General features: G+C 39.7%; 1 protein-coding gene across 1 annotated transcript in view; it reads right to left on the reverse strand.

The window, feature by feature from the left end:
- PSD3 (pleckstrin and Sec7 domain containing 3) overlaps positions 1-25692 on the reverse strand; it is a 608877-nt gene that overhangs the window by 411040 nt on the left and 172145 nt on the right. The gene's annotated exons all lie outside the window — the stretch shown is intronic.

Here is a 25692-nt window from a genome sequence, read left to right on the forward strand (position 1 = left end):
AAAACCAAATTCCCTTAAACATCAATTCATTCACTTTCCCCCTAAGAAATACCAAGAATACCTGGAAGGATTTCTTGTTCTTCATCAGACACCTTCAAGGTAATCACATCCCTCGGGCAGACAGAGTTAAAACATTCCTTCAGGGCTAGACTCACCCACTTCCCAGGCAGCATTCTATTCTCATCAAAGTGATCTCTCACAAACATCCTGGCCTGAGTGCGTCCTCCAATTCAATACTTACCCTGGGCTCCTCTCTAAGAGGGCTCAGAGAATTGCTTCCACTGTGGGTAACATTGCCCCCTTTATTCTATAACACGCCACTGATCTCTCTCACAATGAATGGATTACAGTTGTATAATGAGTACACAATGAGCTATAACAATTATAAATGTAAGCTTTACCATTACTAAAGATTAAATGTTAACACTGGGCATTAAAGAAACAGACTCATGGGGCGAAGCGTTAAAAAAAAATCAGGTTAAGTTTTTAAGAAAAAAAACTGGGAAGGTAGAGTTTTTGATAGCAATAGAGCCATTGTTTTTCAAGTTAGGGAAATTCCCTACCATTATTCATTTTGATAAAGTTGATAAGTATGAGCTAATAAGGAATAAATATCCACCTTGATGAGACATATTGGGAAGTACACTAAAAGTATATAATTTATTCTATACCTACTCAATTCACTGGGGCACATTTCAATCACAGCACTCTTATCCATGGAAAAATGTCTTCCAAATTTCACCTGAAATTATCCATAAACACAAGCGCTTTCCTACTGTGATCTTCATGGGATCATTGACCAAAGGCTTCTCATGGGGCAGGAAGTAACTTAGATTGCTCCTTTGGTGTCAAAGATTGCCAAAATTACATACTTAAATTTCTGAATGGCAGTGCAACATAAAATTGGTAGACACAGCGCCCTCCTAACAACAGAGCTATTAGCTGAGTGCTAATGAGAATTCAGCGTCCACAGCCGAGACAGAGGAATCGGCCTCTTGGTCTAAAATTTCATAACCAGTAGGAAATGAGATAAAAGAAGTTCATTTTTAAAAGCAAATATGAAGAGCAAGCCAGGCAGAGCTAATATTTCAAATGCTTTTCAATCAAGATGAGTAACGGGAAATGTCACTGTAAATAAGGATGATAAATGTTAACAGTGTCCAAAGGTCCAAAGTTTCCCCTTCAGCTCCATGACTCTGTTGCTTGGTCTTAATCTGTGATTTCTGGGGTATAGGGAACTTCCACTGTGGAAACTTCCTCCACAAAGATCTGCAACTCACACTATAACTCCCACTTAGAGAGATGCTGGAGGTACTGAGAGGTTAATATTTGCAAGTGATCACAAAATTAAATCAGGTCTTCCTGACTCCAAGGCCGACTCTCTATCCACTACCTCATGCTATTCCTTAAAAAGTCAATGATACAAGGGCTCAGATTCTCTTGTCAGATGGAGAATTCCTACAAGGTAGTTCTGCAGGATAATCTGGTCAATCTTTATTAAGCAGTAGAGTAATATATCCAGAATGATAAAGATAACAGAAAATGAGAGTGAATAATGAGAACATAATAGATGAGTAATTTCAGCACTGCAGGTACCTTTTATTCTGGAACATCCTCCTCACCCTAATAAAACCATTTCACTTTAGAAAGGGCGATAGAAGGGAAAGGCTGTATTGGGTATCTGAAAATGCCTCTAAACTACATTTTCAATGAAAAGATCTTACATCCGGCAAAATGTAGAAATAAGTCAAGCAGCTCTCAGCTACAAGCTTTTCACTTGTACACACGAATGCAGGCATTAATTAGAAAAGCCTCCAAGGAAGTGATTAATAATTTTGGCTACACATGCAGAATCAGAATCACAGAATCAAAGTCTGAGAGGTGAGTGGCATCTTAACAGCCGTTTGGTCCTCCTCGAGAATGAAGGACAAACAATAGTAATAAGTCCTACCCAAACACTAATGAAGAAATCCTATCATAATATATCCACCAAATGGTCATCCAGAGTCTTCCTGGAGAACACTTCATGGAGGGGGAGGTCACCTTCTCTCAAGGCAGGCCATCCCACTTTTGGATAGCTCTGGCTATTAGGAAATTGTTTTCATTGTATTGAATCCAAACTGGCCTCTTTGCTATTTGTATCCATTGTTGCTGGTTCTGTCCTCTGCAGTCTAACAGAGCAAGTATGATCTATTTTCCACGTCTTACAAATACTTGAAGACAGCTATCCTGTCCCCCTAGATTTTTCTCTTTTGCAAGCTAAACATCCCCAGTTCCTTCAACCAATACTCACATGCTACAGTCTCAAGGCTCTTCACCATCTTGTTAGACCTCCTTAGGGCCTAGAGTCAGGAAGACCTGAGTTCAGATCGGGCCTCAGAGACTTACTTGCTTTTTGAGCCTAGGCAAGTCACTTAAACCTGTTCGCCAGCTGAAGGAGGAAATGGTAAACCAGTCTAGTATCTTTGCCAAGAAAACCCCAAATGGGGTCATAAAGAGTTGGACATGACTGAAAACGACTGAACAGCAACAACAAATTGACCTCCTCCAGATACTCTCTAATTTATCAATGTCTTTCTTAAATTGGAGTGCCCAGTTGGAACCCAGCACTCAAGATGGGGGTCTGATGAAGGCAGAGTACAATGGGCCTATCACCTCTGTGTTCCCAGAAGTTATGCCTTTCTTACTGCATACCAAGATTGTCTCAGCCCAGTGTTCTACCATCTCTAGCTCCTTTTGGGTCCTTAACCTATGGCATCTAGTATGTCAGTTATCCCTCACAAATTCACATCTAAAAAGTTGAGTATATCATCTATACCTTTATCTAAGTCACTGATTAAAATATTAAATAGCACAGATCCTGAGATATTCCCCCTGGAGAACTATAGCCATGCTGACATTAAGTTATTAACAATTATTCTTTGGGTCTGGCCATCTAAACAATCATAAACCCATCTGACTGTATTATTGTCTAACCGCTTCTCTTTCCACCTTCCCTACAAGAATATAAGATATCTCATCATCAAAAGCTTTCCTAAAATATAAATAAATTATATCTACAACATTCTTTTTATCTACTAAGTTTAGTAATCTTTTCAAAAAAGGAAATGAGGTTAGTCTGGAATGACTATGATGAAGCCATGATGGCTCCTTGTAATTACTTTTTTATTTTTCCCTTTCTTGATGCTCTCTAATCACCTCTTTAGTGATCCAAGATAGAATTTTTCCAGAAATCAAAGTCAAGCTCACTGTTGTATAGATTCTATTTTCTCCTCTTTTTTAAAATCAGCAGATCATTTGCTCTTTTGTATTCTTACTTCTATTTTCCATGATCTTTCAAATATAATTGACAGTGACTCAGCAATCAAATTGGCCAGTTCCCTCGGTGACCAAGAACAGTCCATTTGGGCCAGGCAGCTTGAATTCAGCAAGAATAGGTAAGTGCCCCCTTGCTGCCTCCTTATTTCTCTTAGATATCAAATCTCTGTTAGTCATACCCTAGGCCATCTGAAACACTAATCATTCCGGGCCATTTCTCATCCTGTTCCAATCCCTGGGGAAATGATCCAAGCATACAACTCCCATCAATTCCAGAGGATGCCCAGAGTTCAAAGCATCTCCCCAGCCCATGGAAAGCAAGATAAGTGAGATAAGACACAGGTCACTGGTTTGAAATTAATACCTTCAGAACATTGCAGAGCACACGGAATTTTCAGAGAGGATTGATAAATACAAAATTTTGAGAGCTAGCGTTTACTTTGTCTTAAGGGGGAAAACAATTCTTTTCTTTTTCAAACAGATCTTTTCCCCCCCATTTGTCCCCTATGTCTCTCCACTTTCCCCACTTAGATTTATTTTTTCCTCTTTTCACATCCATAACTTGTTCTCTTATTTCTTTTGTCCCTTTTCTCATCTTCCCAAACCATAGATCATGGATATAGAGTTGAAAGGGATTGTAGACAATGTCTACTCTAACCGTTTCATTTTACAGATAAAGAAACTGAGGCCCAAAAAAGTTATGTGTCTTACTTTCCTTTCACCCACAAATTCTTCAGTCTTCCTATTCACTCATTTCCTTTAATCCACTGTATGTTTGTCTCTATTTTTTTCAACCAACTTAATGGGATGGGGAAGTCTTTTTTTTTTCCCCCAAAGGAAAAGACTTTAATAAAGATCATAATACTTTATCAGTCTTATTCAGAGAATGAAGGCAGGGTTAATCCTGTCAGAGTTAAATTGGGCACCGAACAACTAAGATTAACAGGCTTATAAGATTTAGAGCTGGAAGGAACCTCCAAGGAATCTAGTCTAGCCTCTCATTTTAGAGATGGGGAAATGGAGATCTGGAAAGTTTAAGTTACTTGCCTGGGGTCATATAAAAGCTAAATGGCAGATCTGGGATTCAAAATCCAGCATCAATTTTCAATTCACCCTGCTACGTACTGTGTCTTAAATTTTGTCAAGTATTTCCATTATTTTTTAAGGCAATATTGGCACTAAGGTTTCAAAATGCTTGTTAAGTCTTCAAAACAACAAGAAGTTGTTTTGGTAGCTAAGGTTTCTTGCTAGCAGTGCTAATCAGCCACATCTGTGGGCTTCCCAACACTGCTGTCAAGCCAGATGTTGGCTATCATGATCAAGTGAGTTTTTTCCTAAGTCTCAGCTGATCGACAGCCACATCCAGAAGATTTCCTTTCATTTACAGACCTAGTCTATCTGTTAAGACTGAGGTAAATTCTAGAAGTCCTGAATGTTTTTACCAAAGAGGTAAGCCTAGTTTTCAGGGAGGGTAAAATGAATTCCATAAGCAGCTATATAACAATCAATTAACAAGCAACTATTTTGTTGTTGCTGTTGTTCAGTCTCGTCTGACTCTTCGTGACCCCATTTGGTTTTTTCTTGGCAAAGATGCAGGAGTGGTTTGCCATTTTTTTTTTCCAGCTCATTTTACAGATGAGAAAATTGAGGCAAACAGGGTTAAGTGACTTGCCCAGGGTCACATAGCTAGCAAGCGTCAGAGCCCAGATTCAAACTCTGGAAGACGAGTCTTCCTGCCTCCAGGCCCAGCACTCTATTCACTGCACCACCTAGCTGTTCCCAATAAGCAACACAAATAGCACAAATACCTGCTACCACCCATCAAATACACATATATATATATATATATGTCAAGATGAGTAAAGAAAGGAATCAAAACACCTGTGAACAGATCCTGATATAAACTTCTTACTCAGAGTCTGCCTCTGCCTCAACTGCCATACTTGCAAATAAGATATTCTTGGTGACACTGAACATAAGTAACCTTTGCCTCTTAAAATCCTGCTAAGGTAGACTAAACACTACCTGGGGGACTAGAAAGGAAAAGAGTTTAGCTCTTTAAGAGAGACTCCTCCCCTATTCCCATCCACCATCACAGCATTATATCGTGCTAAAAACTACCAGGATAGCTTGCCCCCCCCATCTAATATAATGCATGGGGGGGGGGGGAGTGAAAGAATGATATGTTCCAGGATAGAAAGGAAAGGAAATAAGATCTCAGGTAAGACAAATATTTCTATTCAGGGTTTTGGAAAATCAAATGTCATCTGCTAAAATACGCATTCCATACCCAGTCAAGACACTGGGCAAAGGCATGCTGAGTGAGGGCAGATGGCACCTTTCTGATGACTATGGAGTTAAAGAAACCTTTGCTTGGACGTCCCTGACATAAATGCAGTATGTTCCTCCACATGTCAATATTCAGCATATTCCAACCTTCTCCCACAAGGGATGGGCGAGAGACAAGACTAGTACGCAAAAGCAAGTCAATAATACAGACGGATTATTTTCACAGCAGCATTTACACAAGAGATAATTTTTTTTTTGCCTGCATAGACCTACAAATAGAGGTTACTCACAGAGATTACCGTAGCTCCAGCAGTTACCCATTGATCAAAGAAAATGCCCAGTTCATCAGTTTAACGCTTGAGAAAAGTTAGCTAGAAAAGAGACACGCTAATTCAATTATCTGCTGTTCTAGTCAACTGGAAGCAAATTAGTTTCAAATTTCCTGGCAGCCCCTTTTGCCCTGCATTGCACACGGTGATGTAAATGGAAGCATTTTGAGCATTAGGAAACCGAGCAGAGAGAGGAGATGCCGTCTCAGTCACTCTCACAAAGGCTAAGCAGTCTGCTCCCTCTCTCTCTCTCTGTCTGTCTCTCTACCTTGGTAGCTTACCGAAAACAGCCACCGTAGGGCTTTTCTATATTTGAGAAAACTACTTCCAGGGAGATAATTGAGATGCCGGGAGTTAGCTTTAATGTAACCGTTTCACCAGCACATAAGCAGGAGAGCCGATGCTCGGCTCCGAGAGGATTGTACCATCCGTTGTGACATCAGAGGTAGGGATGTCATTTTAGTATTATGCAGCATTTTCTTTGATGCAGGACTGAGACACGTGAAGGGGGACGTACAGATCTCTTAAGAGGTTTTCATTCTCTCGTGACTTTAGTGGAAAATGCAAGTGAAAATTTAAATATCATACAACTCTAAGATGATAAAAATCCTGCCTTTCAAATCTGTATCCTACTGTGGAATGACACTGCCATCTAAAGACTTTTTTTTGTTTACTAATAATTATTACATTTCTGATTCTGTGATACAAAGCTAATACTTATGCATAATTAATTATATGGCTTAGAAATGCCAGGATTAGAAAAATGGCCATTTTTATTCATTTTTCAATACTTGGAATAAACATTTAACATCACTAATGGTACTTTACTTTTGTCTTTCATGATGGACAATAATACTAATGTCTTATATCTGTAATAATGTTTTAATAGTTGACAAGGCCTTTTCACATAATTGTCATATTTAATCTTCATAACGACTCTGTGAAGCCAGAGAGATAAGTATTATGGGTCCCCTTTTTAAAGACAAGGATTCTAAAAGGCTCAAAGATGCTAAAGGACTCACCAAAGTCACAAAGCTAATAATGGCAGAGCTAAGATCACAACTCAGATCTTCTAAGTCCAAAGTTGATGGTCCTTTCTACCAAACCACATTGCTTGAGGCTTTTTTTTATTGTTTGGTTTTGTTAGCAGACCTACCCTTCTGCCCATCTGCCACGCTAGAAACCCTAGAATTCCCTTAGATTCCTATCACTCCAACATCACCTATGCCCAGCCATATCTTCTTCCTAAAACACTTTTCACCTGACTTTTTTTTTTTAACCAAAACATTCAATGTCTCTCAATTGTCTCTAGGAACAAGTCCAAAAGTCCTCCCTGAGGCAATTATAGGCTTTTCACCATCTGGCCTCAACTCCATATATATTTATATTCACATAGCACACTTTACAGAGAGGGATACTGAGACTCCAAAATCTTAAGTAATTTGTCACAAAAAACAGGCAGTGGCAGAAAACACAGTATGGTCTTTGCCAAAAATAGCAATCCATAGAGACACCAGCTTATCCTTATACTTCACTGTGGAACTGAGGTGCCCCTGAACTCTCAAAGGTAATGCTAAATCAACACAAACTTTGGCAGGTCTTACCCTAGCTTGAAAAGCCTTAAATACTGACCCAGCAATGAATCACAAGTACAGGTTCATCACCAGACTGGCCTCCAAGGTGATTAATTTCTTTTCTGAACTCTGGTGGTAGAAGTGGGAGTAGACAGAAAGCAATATGCCTTTATCAGCCTTAGTCTCCCTAAGATGGAAGGGGAATCTGCATAGGTGGTAGTGGTGGCGATGGTGATGGTGGTGGTGGTGGTGGTGCAGGGAAAAGAAATTAATGAAATCACAAACCTGCTGAATTATAGATTATGGAAAATAAAGACCACAAATATGGATCACAAATACAATTAGGAATGACATTCAACACTAGGTCCCCTTTTTATCAAAGGGAATATTAAAAAGCATCTTCCTCCAAACTGAAGGTATTCTACACATCCCAAACTGACTTGGAGGTCATCAGAGCTGCTATAAACAGACACCTGTGAATTTGGAGACATCAATAAAAGACAGGAGAAATTAGAAGCCACTAGGAGAAAGGGCATGTAGTATAGTTAAAGGAGTAAGGGGCAATTTCCCCCTTCCCTCACATCCTCAGACCAGAAATGCTCTTACTTCTAAAGGCTTGAAGCTTCAAAATTAGCATCGACAAAACTTAGAAAACATGAACAAAATAAATACAAAGTTAATGGAGGAAAGGCACTAGCAGCAGGAGGACGGGGTAAAAACGGGGAGGTTTTCATGTAGAAATTGTTGCCTAGACAAAGTTTTGAAGGAACAAGGGATTCAAAAACAAGGTGATAGTAATTCTGTGGAGTGAAGATGTATATTTTGTCTATTATAGACATGGAAGACAGTGTAAGGGCCACACAAGATGAGAGCGAGTAGGTAAGCAATCTCGTTTTGGGTAGAATGTAATGGGTGTAAAATGGAATACAGCTAAATAATGCTGGAAATGCCCACTGTAGCCAGACTGTGGATGGCCTGAGGGTCAGATGAAGGAGTTTACATTTTATCCTATGGCTGCTGAAAAGCCCATAAAGTTTTATTTAGAGCAAAGAAATTCTGCAAGGACCCAGAGCATCCTTTCTGATCCAGATGAGCAATGGACCAAAGAACATGGAGACCTAGTCTTGGGTGGTTTTGATTCAACCACTAGTTTTGCATATCCAAAAAATGGCATAAATCCAGGGGCCAATCTTTAATCAGAACCCAGGTATCCATCTATTTTTAACAGAACACATTATCTTTTCCCTAAAACTCTCCCTTCTTCCTAACTTCTTTATTACTGTTCTAGGTACTATACTCCTAGTCACCCACACTCTCAAACAAAGGCACTCTCCATTGACGCCTTATGATAAGAGTCAAACTCAGCTGCTCACTTTCTCTTACCTCCCATATTCAATCAATTGTCAAGTTCTTCCATTTCTACCCACCTTCATAATATCTCTCATACATAATATCTCACACACACACACATACACACGCAATGCTGGTTGGTCTCCCACACTCCAATCCATCCTCCACTTAGCTGTCCAATTGATCTTCCCACAGGTTTGACCACACCACCCCCCTATTCAATAAATTACAGTGGTTCCCTCTTACCTCCAGATTCAAATACAAAATCTTATTTGGCTTTTAAAGCCCTTTAAAAGTTGGCCCCTTTATACCTTTCCAGGCTTCTTAATCTTACCCTCTTTCACATACTCTGCAACACTAGCTGGGTGTCCCTGGGCAACACATTTAACCTCTGTCGGGAGACATTCGCCTCTTTGCTATTCTAGGCTCATAAAACTTCATCTTCCTATTTAGAGCATTTTTACTGGCTGTCCCCCATGCCTAGAATATTCTCCCTTCTCATCTGTTTCCTGGCTTCTCTAGCTTCCTTCAAGTCTCAGCCTAAAGCCTACCTTTTGCCAGAAGCCTTTCCCAGTCCTCCTTAACTCCAATGGCTTTCCTCTGGAACTACCCCTAATGTATAACTGTCTGTATCTTGTTTGCACATAGTTGTCTGCATGCTGTCTCCCTTGTCAGACTGCAGGCTCCTGAGGTCGACTGCCTTCTGCCTCTCTTTGTGTCTTAGTGCTTAGCACGGTACAAGGGTACACAGTAGGTGCTAGGTGATTGACTTTATTTAGTTTACTACTCTTTCTGGTTCTCAGTTATCTATAGAATAAAACAGGAAATTTTTTAACCTCTCATTCAAGGCCTTCCACAATCTGGCACATCCAAACTGAAACCTCACAGATCACCTACTCTTCTGTAGGTGTTTATTCTGTTTATTCTCTGTTTATCATAAACAACTGTTTATTCTCCCAACTTATCAATTCAATTCATGGCCTCACAACTCAAGGCTTAAAACCTTGAAGTTATCTTTGGCTCTTCTCCCTCTCTCACTGTCCTACATCCAATCCATCGAGTCTACCATTAACAGTGGTTCTTGCATCTGCCCCCTTCCTCTCCATTCCCACTTTACCAGTCTGGTGCAGACCCTCAATACTTCTTGCACCGGCCATCTTCAGCTCATGTCTTTACCCTTCATTGTTGATAAACTTGATAAACAAAACACAGGAAGTATCAATTATCTTCTCTCCCACTGTGATGCTTCCTCTCTGGTCTCTCTGATTCCAGTGTCTCCTCCTGCTAATATACCATTCAAAATAGTTCTAATGAGTAGGTCTGCTTAGATCATTCCCATACCCAAAAAAGTTCAGTGGCTCCCAATTTATAAGATGAAATATAAACTCCATAGCCTACCATTCAAGGCCCTACTCAATCCTGTTCAAACCTACATTTCCAGCCTTTTTTCACTATACTCCCTTCACACGGACTATGCTTTAGACAAATGAGACTAATCACCATTATCCTTCACTCTCCTCCTATTTATAAATGCTATCTTCTAAATATACTATCTTCTGTGCTACAATGGTTTCCCTCTCCACCCTCCCCAGCAACTCTTTTGAAATTCCTTCTTTCCCTTCAAAAGTATGTTGTAGGAAGGAGTCTTGTTCAGCCACAGGGTAGACTAAATTGCCTCTGAGACCCCTTACAACTCTGAGATTCTGATTCTATCACCAACTCTGGGGCTGCCTCTTCTATGAAGCCTTCAATGATTCCCCCAGCTAGAAGTGATTGATCTTTTCTTGACTCTCTCGTAAAATCCCTCTCCCACACACCTGGACTGCTCCCCTATGCACATAACCTTATAATTCAAATTATGATAGTAGTTTTGTTGTATTTGTCTCATCCACTCTACTGGACTGTAAGTTACCTTGAGGGCTAGGAGCATATTTTATTTTTCTATGCCTACTTGGTACAATGCTTTGTGCAGAGCAGGCAATTAATAAAAATTTGTTGAAATGAATTTCACCTCTTTATGTCACAATAGGGACCCAAGCTTAGTCAATGTTTTCTTTTTTGTTTATTGAATTTACCTACGATGACCCTTCAACGTATTCCCCATTGTAGATAAACTTGATAAGTAAAACTCACCATTAAAATAATGGAAAATGTCAATTCCCTTATGCCTCAAAGTGACACACTCTGTGAGAGAACACAAGCATTCCCAGGCCACAGAGGCAATACCAGGATGTCCACAACTTGCTTAGCAATGCCCCCCAGAAGCACTTTTTAAAAAGGAATGTGATACATGCACAACCTTTATCAAATTGCTTGCCTTCTCAATGGGTGGGGGGGAATTAGGAAGGAATTTGGAATTTAAAATTGTAAAAAAACAAAGGTTAAAAATTGTTTTTACATGTAATTGGGAAAAAGTAAAACATTAAAAAAAATTTTAAAGTGATGTGATAAAGATGGGCGTTACTCTTTCAGGTAAGAGGCATCACTGTTAATACCAACCAGTGTCTTCAGCAGGAAAAAAAATTCCCTTATATTCATGAATTGTCCTGCTTATCCTCCTACAGTGAGGAATAACCATTTGTTTTTCTAGGAACATAACTGAGGTATATGTCAATGAAATTAGAATTTGACTTATAAACCCCTGCCACATGTGCAACTTTACAAGGATGCACCTCTTTCATAAATTAAAAGAATACCTGTCCAAGAGACTTTCAATAAATAGTCTATGGGATTTGTATTCTAGAATATTCTGAGTGTTTGTACCAGGTTTAAAGATAAATATATGTTCAACGTGTTTCCTAGCAACACAAATTACGAAGCAGTAATGTATTCCACAGATTGTAATGTCATTAGCACTTTGTCCATTGGGTATTGAAATGACTGTTGCCTGCAGGTGACAGTATTTAATTTTATTTGTGACCTCTCAAAATTCTCCAACGATGTAATAAACAACCATGCTTGCTCATCTACATTATGATCCCGTTTACAGTGAAATTTAGGAAAGATACATTTTCTCAAAGGTCAATAGCTATTCTTAATTTTTAGCAGCCTTTGTTGGTAGAGTTCTTGAATTGTCTTGATCTTTCAATGTTAGGGAGCTTCAAATGTTTCTTATCAATGTGGAGGAAGCGGTTAAAGGGATATTAAAATGGCTGCTAAGGATGAGTCTTTCATTTAAAAAAAAATCTGTTTACTAAGCACATGAATGAGAATCCCATTCCTATATTTGCTATGTTAAGTCAGTTTAGTAGACAAACTGTTATAATATTGAATAACAATGAGTAACTTGAATAATACTGAACAACAGTATCAGTATTTTCTTTTAGGCTTTTGTAGATTAAAGTACTTGGGGCTTATAAAAACCTTGCTCTCTTTTCTCTGTCCATATATATATCTATCTATATATATATACATATACACACACACGTACACTAAACTTCATTGCCTTTACTACAAAAACATAAACAAATCTATAATATATAAACAAATAGTGAACAGAATTACATAAGACCTTAAGATGGGATGAATCAGAGAACTGCGATACATTGCGATGTTCCTGAAGTCCCATTCATTGCAGGAATAAGAAGGACGCAACAGAATAGCCCTCCTCTTATACCTGATAGGAATTCCATAGACTGCATCGTTTTAATGCTTAAATATACTATTTAAAATAATGTAATTAAGGAACTTTGGGAAGAGTTCTTCCTCTCCCCTGAGAATACTCAAGTGATGAGTCACCGAAGAGAAGCCCGGGAAGGAGGCTGAGCTGGTAACCTAAGCCAAAAAAAGGTTTCATCACTCCTGGCTATTTCAGCCATCTCTGCTCGGCAAATGAACTGGGAAGTGACAAAGAACAGGAATTTCACAGATAGCCCCCTACTAGCATAGGCTCGGAATCAGTACCATAAGGAATCTGCCTTGGGCTCTTGAAGACAATTGGTAAGAAGCAGAGAGCACCCCACCCCCTAAGGAGGCAAACGAGATCCTAACTTGGTACAGTAGATGAAGAGGCCTAGCTTCCCAGAATGGGAGTTAGCCTCAAAAACAGCCTTCAAAACATACTTCACATAAACCAGACATAGAAAATGGGTCAAAGTGAGTGAGGGTGGAAGTTCCAGGGCCCCAGAGACACAGAGTTTTCCAGGAAGAGAAGAGGAAGCAGTAGTCAGAGGACAGTGAGAAATGATGCCCAAGGCAACCAGTCTTTGGGAATCAGACAGGACAGCACCTTGCTCTTTTAGGGGAGGCACTTTCAGCTCACCTCTGCCTCTTAAAATTTTGTCTCCTTCAAGACTCCACTCAAACACTACCTTAAATACAAGTCCTTTCCTGATTCACTCTCACAATCACCTTGTAGGCATATTTCATATTAGTTTTGTTTATACCAATATGTATGTTTATGTGTGTATGTATATGTGGATTTTTATATGTGTATATATGTATATATATGTATATGTGTATATATGTGTATGTATACACACACACACACACACACACACACACACACACACACATATCTTCCATTGAGGGAATGTAAGGTAGATGGCATTGGCTGTTTCACTTTGGGCTCTGCATCTCCAGTTGTTGGAACGTAGAAAATCCTTAATAAACACATGACTAGGACTAGGAACTGATTAGAAATACAATGTAGAATGAGGCCAGAGGGGATGTGAGTGCATACCAGCAGAGCAGGCTAGGAAACAAGTTCTAAAAAAAATTTTTTTAAAGCACACACAACTGACAGGTATTTATTTATACATAGGAAACAGCACAGTATAGTAGATAGAACACTGGTCCTATAGTTTAAAAGAATTAGGTTCACATCCCACCTCAATCACTATCTCTATGATTAACTCTAGGAAAGTCATTAACCTCTTTGAATCTGTTTTTTCATCTCTAAAACGGGGTTAATGCATCTACTTCATGGGGTTATTGTGAGGACCAAATGAAATAATATAAAGAGCTTATGCAAACCTTAAAGAAATATGTTAACGTTAACTATCATTATTTTGGGGGCAGCTGAGTCATACAGTGGAGACAGAGTGCTGGGTCTGGGGTCAGGAAGACTTATCCTCCTGAGTTCAAATCTGGCCTCAGATACTTCCCAGCTGTGTGACCCTGGGCAAGTCCCTTAACCCTGTTTGCGTTTGCCTCAATTTCCTCAACTGTAAAATGAGCCAGAGAAGTAAATGGTAAACCACTCCAGTATTTTTGCCAAGAAAACCCTAAATGGCATCACAGAAAGTCAGACACAACTGAACAACAACAATCATTATTTTTATGGGTGATTTTTTTTTTAAAAAAACAAAGTATTAGCCCACAATCTATGTCAATCACAGTGACGAACTGGAACTCTTAAGGAGGTAGACCGAGATAATGCAAGACTATAAGAACGAAAGACAATCTCAGGGCCTACTGATTTTAATCCTAGAAAAGATAAGACTTGGGGGGTGAATGAATGGCTATTATTTAGAAGTCTTGTTTTCCTTGGCCCTACCTAAAGGGAAAAACTCTGAGCAAGTGGTGAAAGTTACAGAGAGGGAGATTTCTACTTCATATAAGAAAAGGCTATGAGAGCTGTCCAAAAGTGAAATAAACCCCCTCAAGTGGTAGTAGGCTTTCCATCACTAAAGGTGGTCAACCAGGGGCATTGGTGTAGAGGAGATTCCTTTTCATGCACAGGTTAGTGTAAATGATCTCTAAACTCACTTCAATTCTAAAGGGAGGTAATTCAATGATCTTGTCCACTCTCATGGCTTTGAACGAGACACAAAGTGACCGAATTTAGATTGTTTCTAAGCACGGGAGTGACGTATTGTCTTGCCAGTCAATGAGTACAAAGTAAAGAAAGTCTAAACTTCAAGTTTAGAAACATTATTTGTACCACGAAGGAACAGCAAGCTCAAAAGAGAACTAAAAGCTTAAGAAAGAATAATTTTTTAAAAATTTCTGGATATAAAGAATGGCTTTATTGGGGGAGGGAAGTGAAGGAATACGAGAGGAAAACTAAGTGGTATAAAGACAAATGCAAATGAATCTTTATAATCTTCCCTGTTCTGTTTCAGGCACTAGTCTCAAAACTAGGTAACACAATTGGCATTTACACCTTACAGCTAGTATTTAAGGTTTACAAAGTGCTTTACAAATATCTAATTTTAATCTCCCAAAACCCCTAGGAGGTAAGTCCTATTGTTATCCCAGTTTTATAGATGGGCAAAATTAGGCAGATATTAGTTAAGTGATAAAACTAGCAAGTCTCAGAGGCTGTATTTGAACTCAAATCTTCTTGCCCTCTAGCTACTGCACCACCTAGCTACCCCCATGAAAGCATGTGAGTCTAAAGTGTAGTAGGCTGGACTTTGTATAAATGTTCAGCTGACTAGTGATGGAAAATGCTAACCACACCCAGAAAAAGAACTATGAAGTCTGAATGCAGATCAAAGCATACTATTCTTACTTGTTTTCTGTTTTTTGTTTCTCCTGGTTTTTCCTTTTGGTTCTGATTTTTCTTTCACAACATGACTAATGTGGAAATATGTTTAACGTTATTGTACATCTATAACCTGTATCAGATTGCTTGCCATCTTGGGGAAGGGCGAGGGAAGGGAAGGAAGGAGAAAAATTTAGAACTCAAAATCTTACATAAATGAATGCTGAAAACTATCTGTATATGTAATTGGAAAAAAATAAAATATTAAATGTTAAAAAATGTTCATCTGAAAGAAACATTCTAAATCTTTCTTTCATAACATTTTCACAAGTAAGAATAAATACTACCGGATTTCTTGAGTCATTTCTGTGCCCCTGTGCCATGGCCTGGCATATGGAAAATTTTTCTGGTCTGCTTAGAAAAACTGTACTTCAAAATCTTTGGTAACATTTGGATGACTGATTCTAAGACTACAGTTTGGAATTGAATTTATTTCAGGGGCTTACTTTGAAAAGAGGTGACAAAGGAAAAGAGGAGGAAGCAAAAAGCATATCAAACAGAACTATTCAAGTGAACCCTCAGAAGTAAAAGTGAACATTATTTGACAGTTCCACAATTACAATTTAAAAAATTTACAGCCTCTTTTCCACTAGAGGGTAGTATTGCATAACTGGAAACAGAACCTACTTATCCATCTGAATGGAAAGGATACTACTTCCAAATATTTCTTAGCAGAAATGTCTAATTTGAAAGGATTGTAAAAGAAGGCTGGAATAAATGTATCTCCAAGGTTTCTTCTAGCACCAAAATTCCATGACTCAAATGCCTCCCTTGTTCTGAATATTATACTTTTATTGAATTCAGTCATTGCCTTTCTTTTTCTTTCTTTATTGCCATCATGCTGAGTTTTGCAGTCAGTTAAGACTGCTGATCTCCTCCATCCTGTACTTCTGTGAGTTTCTCTATCAAAATTCAACACTCTTCCATTTATCCCCATTAAAATTTCACCTTGTTAGTTCGACCCTATCTATCTAAATCTTCCAGATGTTTTCTGAAAAGATGGTAAATCTCGATTCTGTCATTCAACAAATTACCCATCTCTCCCAGCTCAGTGCTATCTCCAAATCCAGTAAGCACACCTTCTAGTCTTCTTCCAAGTTTCCAGTAGATAAAAATGTAAAATAAGGCAGGGCCTGGAGATAAATCACTAGAGATTTCCTCAGCTGGGCTGATATGGATATATTATGAATTGCAAGTTAAGGTTTTGTTTTCCCCCCCAGTACCCCTGACTGAAATTCTTGTAGACCAGATAGCCTGAGCACGTTTCAAGTGGCTAGGTGTCCTCCAACTACATCCTTGGAGGAGGGGAATTGAGGTTCGATTCCCACTGAAAAAAGTTGGTTCTACTCTTTCCAAGTTTGAGAATCTTTCCCCTTGACAGAGAAGGTAGAAATAAATACAAGTTGAGTGGTCCCACTTTATCTCTGTTATCTGTTAACATTTTACCATCTGCCTCAAGCAGGGAGCAAACTCCTTCCCTGCTTTTTTCCTAGCACAGAAACTTAAAAAAAAAAAAAAAGGAAAAAAGGAAGTAGGAAGGAAGGAAGAAGAAAGGGAGACAGGGAGGGAAGAAGGGAGGGAGGAAGGAAGGAAAGAAAGAAGGAAGGAAGGAAGAGGAGGAGGAGGAACAGCCCCCAATCTCCAGAACCCAAATCCACAGTAACCAGTAGATGCAGCTCCAGTATTACTATTTGCCAGGCAATGCTTGCTTCCTAGTGGGGTGGGGTCCAAACACCGGTTTTCTTTCAGACAAACAGTACTTAAGGAATGCTGACGCAGCAATGGTTGTACTGCTTAGCACATAGTAAGCACTTAATAAGTGCTTTGTTGGGGGGGGAGATGGAAGAGATGGGAGGGGGGTGGGGGAACAACTCAGACCTTATGCAAATTACCTATGAAAGTCATTACTTAAAAGTTCCAGGGCACCCAGACCACAACCCTCTTAATACAGCAGATGCATTCCTGAAAAGTTATCCACAAACTGTCTTGGAAATCAAATCCTCCTTTCCCACAGGTGACATTTTAATTTTAGAGATGATTCATCTTCTTTTCTGATTGATCTTTTAGTCGCTAACAGGTTCACAGAAAATTAGTCCTGGAAAGAATCTTGGGGAGCCCAACCCCCTTCATTTTACTGATGAAGAAACCAAGGATCAGAGGGGTACAGTTTAACTTCAAGTTTTTCTGAATTGTAAATCAAATACAGAAAAAAGCATTAAAGGAACTCCTATTTCAGGAAGCCCTCCAGTCAATCTCTTTGTAAGGAAAAAGTTCATTTTATGAGGCAAATAAAGGACAAATTCTTTTATAAGCCTAGAACTTGGGCCAAGATTTAATAAAATGAAATTTAAAAGGGCTAAATGGAAAGTCCTACACTTGGGCTTAAGGAAAAATCCTCAGTATAAATTGAACAAAAATTCAAGTAAACATCTGGGGTTTTGACTGACTATGCTCTCAACAAGAGTGATATAAAGAAAATTAGACTGGGGAGAGGGTGGAAGGAAAGATGGAAAAGAGGAAAGAAGCGGGGAAGGGAGGGAGGAAGGAAGAGAAGGAAAGGAGGGAGAGAGACAAGGAGGAAGGAATAAAGGAAGGAAGAAGGGAGGAAAAGAGGAAGGAAGAAATGAAGGGAGGGAAGAAGAAAAAGAGGAAGGAGGAAAACAAGGAAGGAAGGAAGAAAGGGAGGGAGGGAGGGAGGGAGGAAGGGAGGAGGAAGGACAGGAGGAGGGAAACAAAATACCTGTCTTCAGATATTTGAAGGGTCATTGCACAGAAGCCCAATCAGACTTTTGCTCAATTCCAGGACAAAACTGGGAGCAATGGGTTTTTTTGGGGGGGGGGGGAGCTAGGCAATGGGGTTAAGTGACTTGCCCAAGGTCACACAGCTAGTAAGTGTTAAGTGTCTGAGGCCACATTTGAATTCAGGTCCTCCTGACTCCAAGGCCAGTGCTCTAGCCACTGCGCCACCTAGCTGCCCATGGGAGCAATGTTTTGAAGTCAGAGGACCTAGGTCCAAATCCAGCTTCTGTCATTTATTAGCTAAGTAACCTTAGGCAAGTCATTTAGCCTCCCTAGGCCTCAGCTTCCTCATCTGTAAAATAGGGGGACAGGATCAGATCACTTCTAAGGTCCTTTCCAGCTCTTAAGTCTATGATCACGTCATCCTAAGAAACTGTAAAGAAACAGATTTAGGCTTGATACATGGAAAACTTCTTAATAATTTATAATATACGAAGTGAAATTGGAGACCTCAGGAAAGGAAAGTTTCTCCCTCCCTAGAAGTCTTCAGGCGTCACCTGGATGATCCCTTGTTAGGAATGCTGTTCAGACTTAAAATGGACTAGAGGGTCTGAGGTGACTTCGAAGTCTGGGTATCTGGAATGAAGGAGCTGAAATAACCCTTGACCTGATCAGCACAAGACATAGGTGCACAAGTGCCATATTGGGAAATAACTGTATGATACTTTAAAGAACAGAAGGGAACCCTCACCTCCCCCATCCTTTGTAGAGGTTAAGGATGATGGGCTCGGTACTCTGCATATGCTGTCAGAATCAGCTGATGTGCTGGTTAATATTACTAAACTACTTTTTTTTTTCTCTCCCTCTCTCATTCTTTGTTATAGAAGATGGATACCTGACTAGACGAGGCAGGAGGAATGTTTACAGAAATGACGGTGATGCAAAACAAAAACTATCCTTTTTTTTTTTAACAAACTAGAAGGGAAAGATGCCTCCTATTAAAAAAGGAAGGGAAAAGACTAACAAAGTCACACAGTTTATCCAACGTCAATAATAGCAAGTTTTTCGGCGTGTGTTTAAGTTATCCCTTTCTTTCAATAACCATAAGACACCTTGGTGTAGACAAGGCCAAGGATGCCCCTGAAATAACAAGAGCTGCTGTGTGAAGCATGACCCTGGATTTACTCTGAACCAAAGACACAAACAAAAAGGAGAGCTTACAGTATCTCCTGGGCCAATCCAAGCCCGTACACTAAATGCAACAGCACCTCCAGCATCGTTGGTGATTTTGCTAAAATAATACGAAATGTCAAGCCAGTGAAAGAGCAGCACGGAGAAGGTAAGCAAGGCTACTTTTAAAATCAACCTACAAAAGAATTTTCTGCTTTCCAGACAGCAGAAACATTAGGAGAGACAGCTTTGCTGAAGGAAAAGCCATAAAATTACAAATCTGAGTGTGTGTGCGTGGGGCCTGTGGAGGGGCAGAAAATTACCATATAAGGCCCATAAATCTGAAAATTGGTAGAGCTGTGATATGCCTGGTGTGCTGTGCCATGCACTTCTGAAATCATGCCCTAGCCATGCCCCAGTTGTGGGAGTTGTCTCAGACAGCGATTACTAGCAGGCACACAATATCCATGTTTGCCCAGACAAATAACATCGTCACAGGTGACTCCCCAAAGGTACAACCTGAGCCCAGACTTTGGGGAGTAATTTCAGCTCAAACACAGGCAGGAAAACACCCTGGGGGGGGAGGAACGCACATATACACACACCCCTACTCTCCTGTATTACACACACACACACACACGCACATGAACAGAACATCCTAACAGAACCAAGGGCACATCTGAAGCCCCAAGAAAATGCTTCAGCTTAAGTTGGACCAGACTATTCTTCCTACTATTCCTCCTTTACCTCTTGTACACAATCCTGAGTATTATTCAAGATATGTGTGTGTGTGTGTCTGTGTGTCTGTGCTCAGGAGGGAAGAGAAGGTTTACCGGCACTAGCAACACGAGAGCCCCACTTCTCTCCTTGCTCTGTCGTGCCGAAATGAAGCTAGTTCTAGCACATGAGACAAACACCACACAGCCTCCAGATCTAAGAGCTGGAGTCGCTCCCTCCTCACAGCCATAGTTCTTCAGCTCACTTCCTACTGTGTTACCAGAGACCACTGGAAACAAGCACCTACTGTGTGCCAGGCATCGTGCTAAGGGCTTAAGATATGACAGCCAAAAAAAAAGGAAAAGAAAAGAAAAAAAGAAAACCAGTCCCTGCTCTCAGGGAACTCACAATCTATCAGAGAAGACCACATTCAAACAACCAGGTACAGAAAGATACAGACAGGAAACACTAGGATAGTCTCAGAGAGAAGGCACTAAGGTCACGACTGGGAAGGGCTTCTTTCAGAAGGCAGGACCACAGCTGAGACCCAAAGGAAGCTGGGGGAGCCAGGAGGCGAGGATGAGGAGGGAAAGCAAGGTCACGTGTGAGCCTGGGCGAGGGGTCAGGGAGAAGGCACAAAGGGAATGCTTCTCCACTTGGAGGAAGGTCTTACTCCCTGTTACCTAAGCAAGGCAATTATTTTATTCCTCCCTAAGTGAATCCCCATCTCATTCCCCAGCAAAGACACTCCAGACCCTTTCTCTTCTCTTCAAACCTCCCACATCTCCTCGCCTCTTCCATTTTAATTTACTGAGAAAACTGGGGCCAGTTGAAATAAGCTTCCTCTCCTCTCTCTCCTCTCCTCTCCAGTCACATCTCCTCAGTCACTTCTCCTTTTCCCCAGTCTCCAGCAATGAAGCAGCCCTTCTCTTTGCCATCCACACTCGATCCTATCCTTTCCCATCTTCTCCTGCACACTGCAACCTCAATTACCCAACCCCCCCAAAATCTTCATCCTTTCTCCATCTACTATCTCTTTCCTTACTGCCTTCAAACACGTACAAGTCTCCCCCACTCTTAAAAAACCTTCAAGAGACTCTACCATCCCCTCAACCTATTGTCTTAGCCCTTTCTCGGCAAAATTCCAGTTGCTCTTCTTCTGGGCATTTCTCATCCCTTAGAAATCTGACTTCCAACTTCATCCTTCAACTGAAACAGCTCTCTCCATGGTTATCCATGCTCTTCACCTATCAGATGGATCTGACATTGCTGACCACCTTCTTTCCTCCTGGATATGTCTTCTCGGGGTTTTCATGACACTATTCCCTCCTGATTATCCAATCTAACTACTACTCAATCACCTCTGCTGGCTTATCATACACCAAAACACGCCTCCCTCATGGCTCTGGTCTGGGCCTTCTTCTCTTCTCCTTCCATCATTCCTCTCTTTTAATTATTATTTCTCTGCAGATAACTCACAAATCTACTATCTGCCTCTAGTCCTACATTACCAACTGCCTACTGGATGTCATGAAGACATATCAAACTGGACAAGTTCAAAGCAGAACTTATTATCTTTCTTCTTTTTTATTTTTTTTATCTTATCATACAAAATATGTTTTAGCAATGCCATGATTCAAAGATACAAAAGGTATCACCTTCAAATTTTATGAATTTAGCACATTGTTTTTAATAAATATTTCCTATTCATTCCCAATAACAATGGTATCAATAGAAACGGGTATCAATATTATCCCATTAAGGCAGTGCACTGAAATCTTTTTTTTTTTAAAGCAGCAAGATGATAAAGTATATTTTCACCATTCTGCTTTGGTAGTATGGTCCATTGCCTGAGTTTTAAATTAGAGAGATACCACTGCATCACAATAATTTATATTGAAATAAATGTGGTGCATCACAGTATAAATATCTTCTGAGGTTTTTGTTTTTGTTTTTGTTTTAATTAATCTGTCCCTGTCATTAACTCTCGACTGGTAAATATTTTAAAAGAAGGAGAAAGCCTTCAATACAGAGGTACATAGTACTGTAAAATAAATTCCAATGTTGGTCAAATCCAAAAATATATCATTTCTTTCTCATCAATTCTCAGTGTTTATCTTAATTCTTTTAGACGTGATTTATCATGATGTTGATCAGAGTCCTAATGCCTTTCAAAGCTGTTTTTCTCTATGTTATCACTGTATAAACTGTTCAATTCTGTTCACTTCTTTCTTCATCAATTCACAGAAGTTTTCCCAGTTGCCTCTGAAATTGTCTATTTCATCATTTTTTATACCACAATCTGTTTAGCCATTCCCCAACAGGAAGATGCCCCCTTGTTTCCAATTTTTGGCTCTCATCAATAGACATATTCTATTTACTATAAATATTTTTGTATATAGAGATTCTTTTCTTCTTTGATTTTTCTGGCACTGAGGTCCCATAATAATATAGCTGATTTCAAAGGCATGCACATTTTTAAAAACTTTGGAGGCATAAGAAGTCATCTTTCCCCCCAAAGTCACCCTCTCCAAAACCTGTCTACTTCTATTGAAGGCACAACCTTGCTCCAGTATCTCAGATTTATAAACTTTAAGTTATCCTGGGCTCCTCATTCCCCTTCACACTACATATAATAATAACTAACATTTATATAGCACTTACAATGTGCCAGGTACCATGCTAAGGGCTTTACAATTAGTTTCTCATTTGGTCTTCACAACAACCTTGGAGGTAGGTATTATTACTATACCCATTTTACAGATGAGGAAAGAGAAGTTAAGTGACTTGCCTAGGGTCGCACAACTAATAAATGTCTGAGGCCAAATTTGAACTCAGGACTTCCTGAGTTCTAGAACTGATGCTCTATTCACTGACCCACCTAGCTGCCATATCTAATCAGATGCCAATACTTATTGTTTTTACCTCTACAACAACTTTCACATGCACTCACTTCAGTCTACTGACACAAACATTGCCTTCATTCAGGTCCTCACCAACCGTCTCCTAGATTATTGCAGACAGCTTCCTCAATGATCTCCTTGCCTTCAATCTCTCCCCATTCCAGTCCATCCTTTACATCACTGCCAAAGAGTATTTCCTTAAGTAAAAATCTGCCCATGTCACTCATCTGCTCAATCAATTCCAATGATTCCCTGTCACTTCTAGGATCAAATATAAACTCTTCTCTTTAACTTTTTTGGCCCCAATCTATCTATCCATCCATGCTGTATATTCATCTTCTACAATAAAGCCAATTTAGCCTTCTCATCCATTAATTAATTACTATATCTTCCATCTCTGTGCCTTTAACCAGCCTGTTCCCCTTGCCTGGAACGCATTCCATCCTCACCTCTGCCTCACAGAATCCCCGTCTTCCATCAAAACCCAGTTCAAAGACCACTTTCAACAGGAAGCCTTTCCTGATGTCTACAACTTTTAATGCCTTCCCTCTCCAACTACCTTATATTTAACTACTTTGTATTTATCCTCTTTACATTCAATATATAATTTATTTATGTAATTATTGTCTTCCTCCATTAGACTATAAGCTCCTTGAGAGTAGGAATTGTTTCTTTCATTGTTTTTATACACACAATACCTAGCACAGTTGTCTGGCATATAGTAAATTCTTGTTGATTGACAGTAGGGTCATTCAAAATAATCAAGCTGAAAAATATCTCCCTGACATCCTCCATCAATTAGAACTAAGTAGCTTCTCTTTTAACATTCATAAACTCCTGAATTAACTTTAATAAAATACATACCCAGTTGAGATCAGAAGCCTTCAGGGACTAAAACTGGGACAAGAAGCAAGGGAAAATTCAGGACTGAGAAGTCAGGCCTAGATAAAAGATTTTGGAGGGTATACTCTAAGAGCAGTGGGAGACTGAAGAACAATAAAAAGGAAGTGGTTTTCTTTTTCCTTTTTTAGTAATCCAGTTCTCACATTCCTCCCATCCCCACTCAGCTCAAGCACTTATTCAAAAGCCTGTGTTAAGCCAGGCACTCCTAGATACAGGGGAGGAAGGGGTGGAAAAGAAAGGAAAAGTCTTGTCCTCAAGGTGCTGATATTTCATTAAGGAAGATATGTGCTCATATAAGTATAAGCAAAATATATACAAGATAAATAAATATCCAACACTCAAATGAATCTGTGATCTCATGGCTTTGGGAGAACCCTCTAACAATACAAATTGTAACCCATCCATGCCTGCCCATTCCATCTTACTTGTCCAAGTCTTTCCAAAATTTCACTGGGGCGGGGGTGGAAGAATTAGGGGGAGGGGAGAGGAAAAGGAAGGATACCCAACCTGTTGGAGGTCTTCTCCTTCCACACTGGCCTTCAACTAGTCATCCCTCACTTCGGACCCCTGACCACACCATTTTTTCCCCATATCATTTAATTCCTTGGTGACATCCTTTACTACTGTTCTTCAGAATTCCTAACTGTTGATATGTTATAGCTAAGCCACATCTACCATGCATCTTGTGCCTGACACAGGCACACACCATTACAACATCCCTCTATGTGGTACTCATTTTTAGTTTTTTAGTGAGAGAGAGGTTCTGTGTCTTTCTACCATTCAGCAACACCAGTAAAATGTTAGTTGAGAAAACAGGCCTTTGCTTTCATGGGAAGTTTGGAGTATAAGATAAATACAAGATCATATAGGGTGGGTAAATCACTAACAACTAAGGTCATCGTCATGTAGGAGGTAGCACTTAAGCTGAGCTTTACAGGGACATCAAATGTCTGTTCCACTTTTCAAGCAAAAGCTTTAAATTGAGGGGTTTTTTTAGAGGAACTCTCTCTTTTCATGATATAGGATAGGTAAACAGTAGCCCTGGAGTAAATTTTCCACCTCCTCTTCTCCTCTTCCTCCATTCTTTGGTTTTCCAGTTTGAATTTTATTTAATTACACTTTCCACTTTTAGTCTTATTTTTTTTTATTTCCTCATCATAAGTTTCACCCAAGGTAATCTTATCTAATAGAATTTTAGCAATAGAGCAAATGAAATCTCTATCTGGGTGAAAGACCTAGAATTAGAAGGACCACAAAGGTCAACTAGTCCAACCAGAAGAGGAACCAAGATCCTGAGAGGCATTTTATCCAAGGTCACAAAACTAGTTTGCTTTGAACCCAGGCAGATAACATGACTACAAATCCAGCAACCTTTTCACTGTAATGTGCTGTCTCCCATGGTTTGTTTGACATTATTACCCTCCTGAGCGATTTGGTATGTTATCAGTGGTATCTTCCCCACCCCAAGCTCTAGACCAAAAGTTCTTGTTCAAGCTAGGTACCCATCCGTGTATAGTACCATTCCCTCTCAATTTAGGGAATTCAGAGACAAAAAAGGAGTGACGAATCTTGAAACTCAGGAAACAAAAGCTCATCACCTTCCCAGGTCATTCACCTCTCTTCATCTGGGATGCCAGCTCCAACAACTGTCTCCATAAGACAAATACCAGCTCATGATGTTTCTGTTTCCCATTTAGCTCTGCATGGGAATATCCCAGAGTTGTAAAATCTATCAGTCTTCCAGATATAAAAGGCCTCAATTCCATAGACTTGATAGGGAGGCCTGGCAAAGCTACCTCCCCCCACACTAAGCTGAGTCACACAACTTAACTGCATGAAAGTGTTAATATACGCTAGAAAAAATGGAACAAACCAAGTGTGGGAAAATTGCTCTTATGGATAATGGCCTA

This window comes from Vombatus ursinus, unplaced genomic scaffold, assembly GCF_900497805.2.
Source record: "Vombatus ursinus unplaced genomic scaffold, bare-nosed wombat genome assembly UNPS02014778.1, whole genome shotgun sequence".
Classification (NCBI taxonomy): domain Eukaryota; kingdom Metazoa; phylum Chordata; class Mammalia; order Diprotodontia; family Vombatidae; genus Vombatus; species Vombatus ursinus.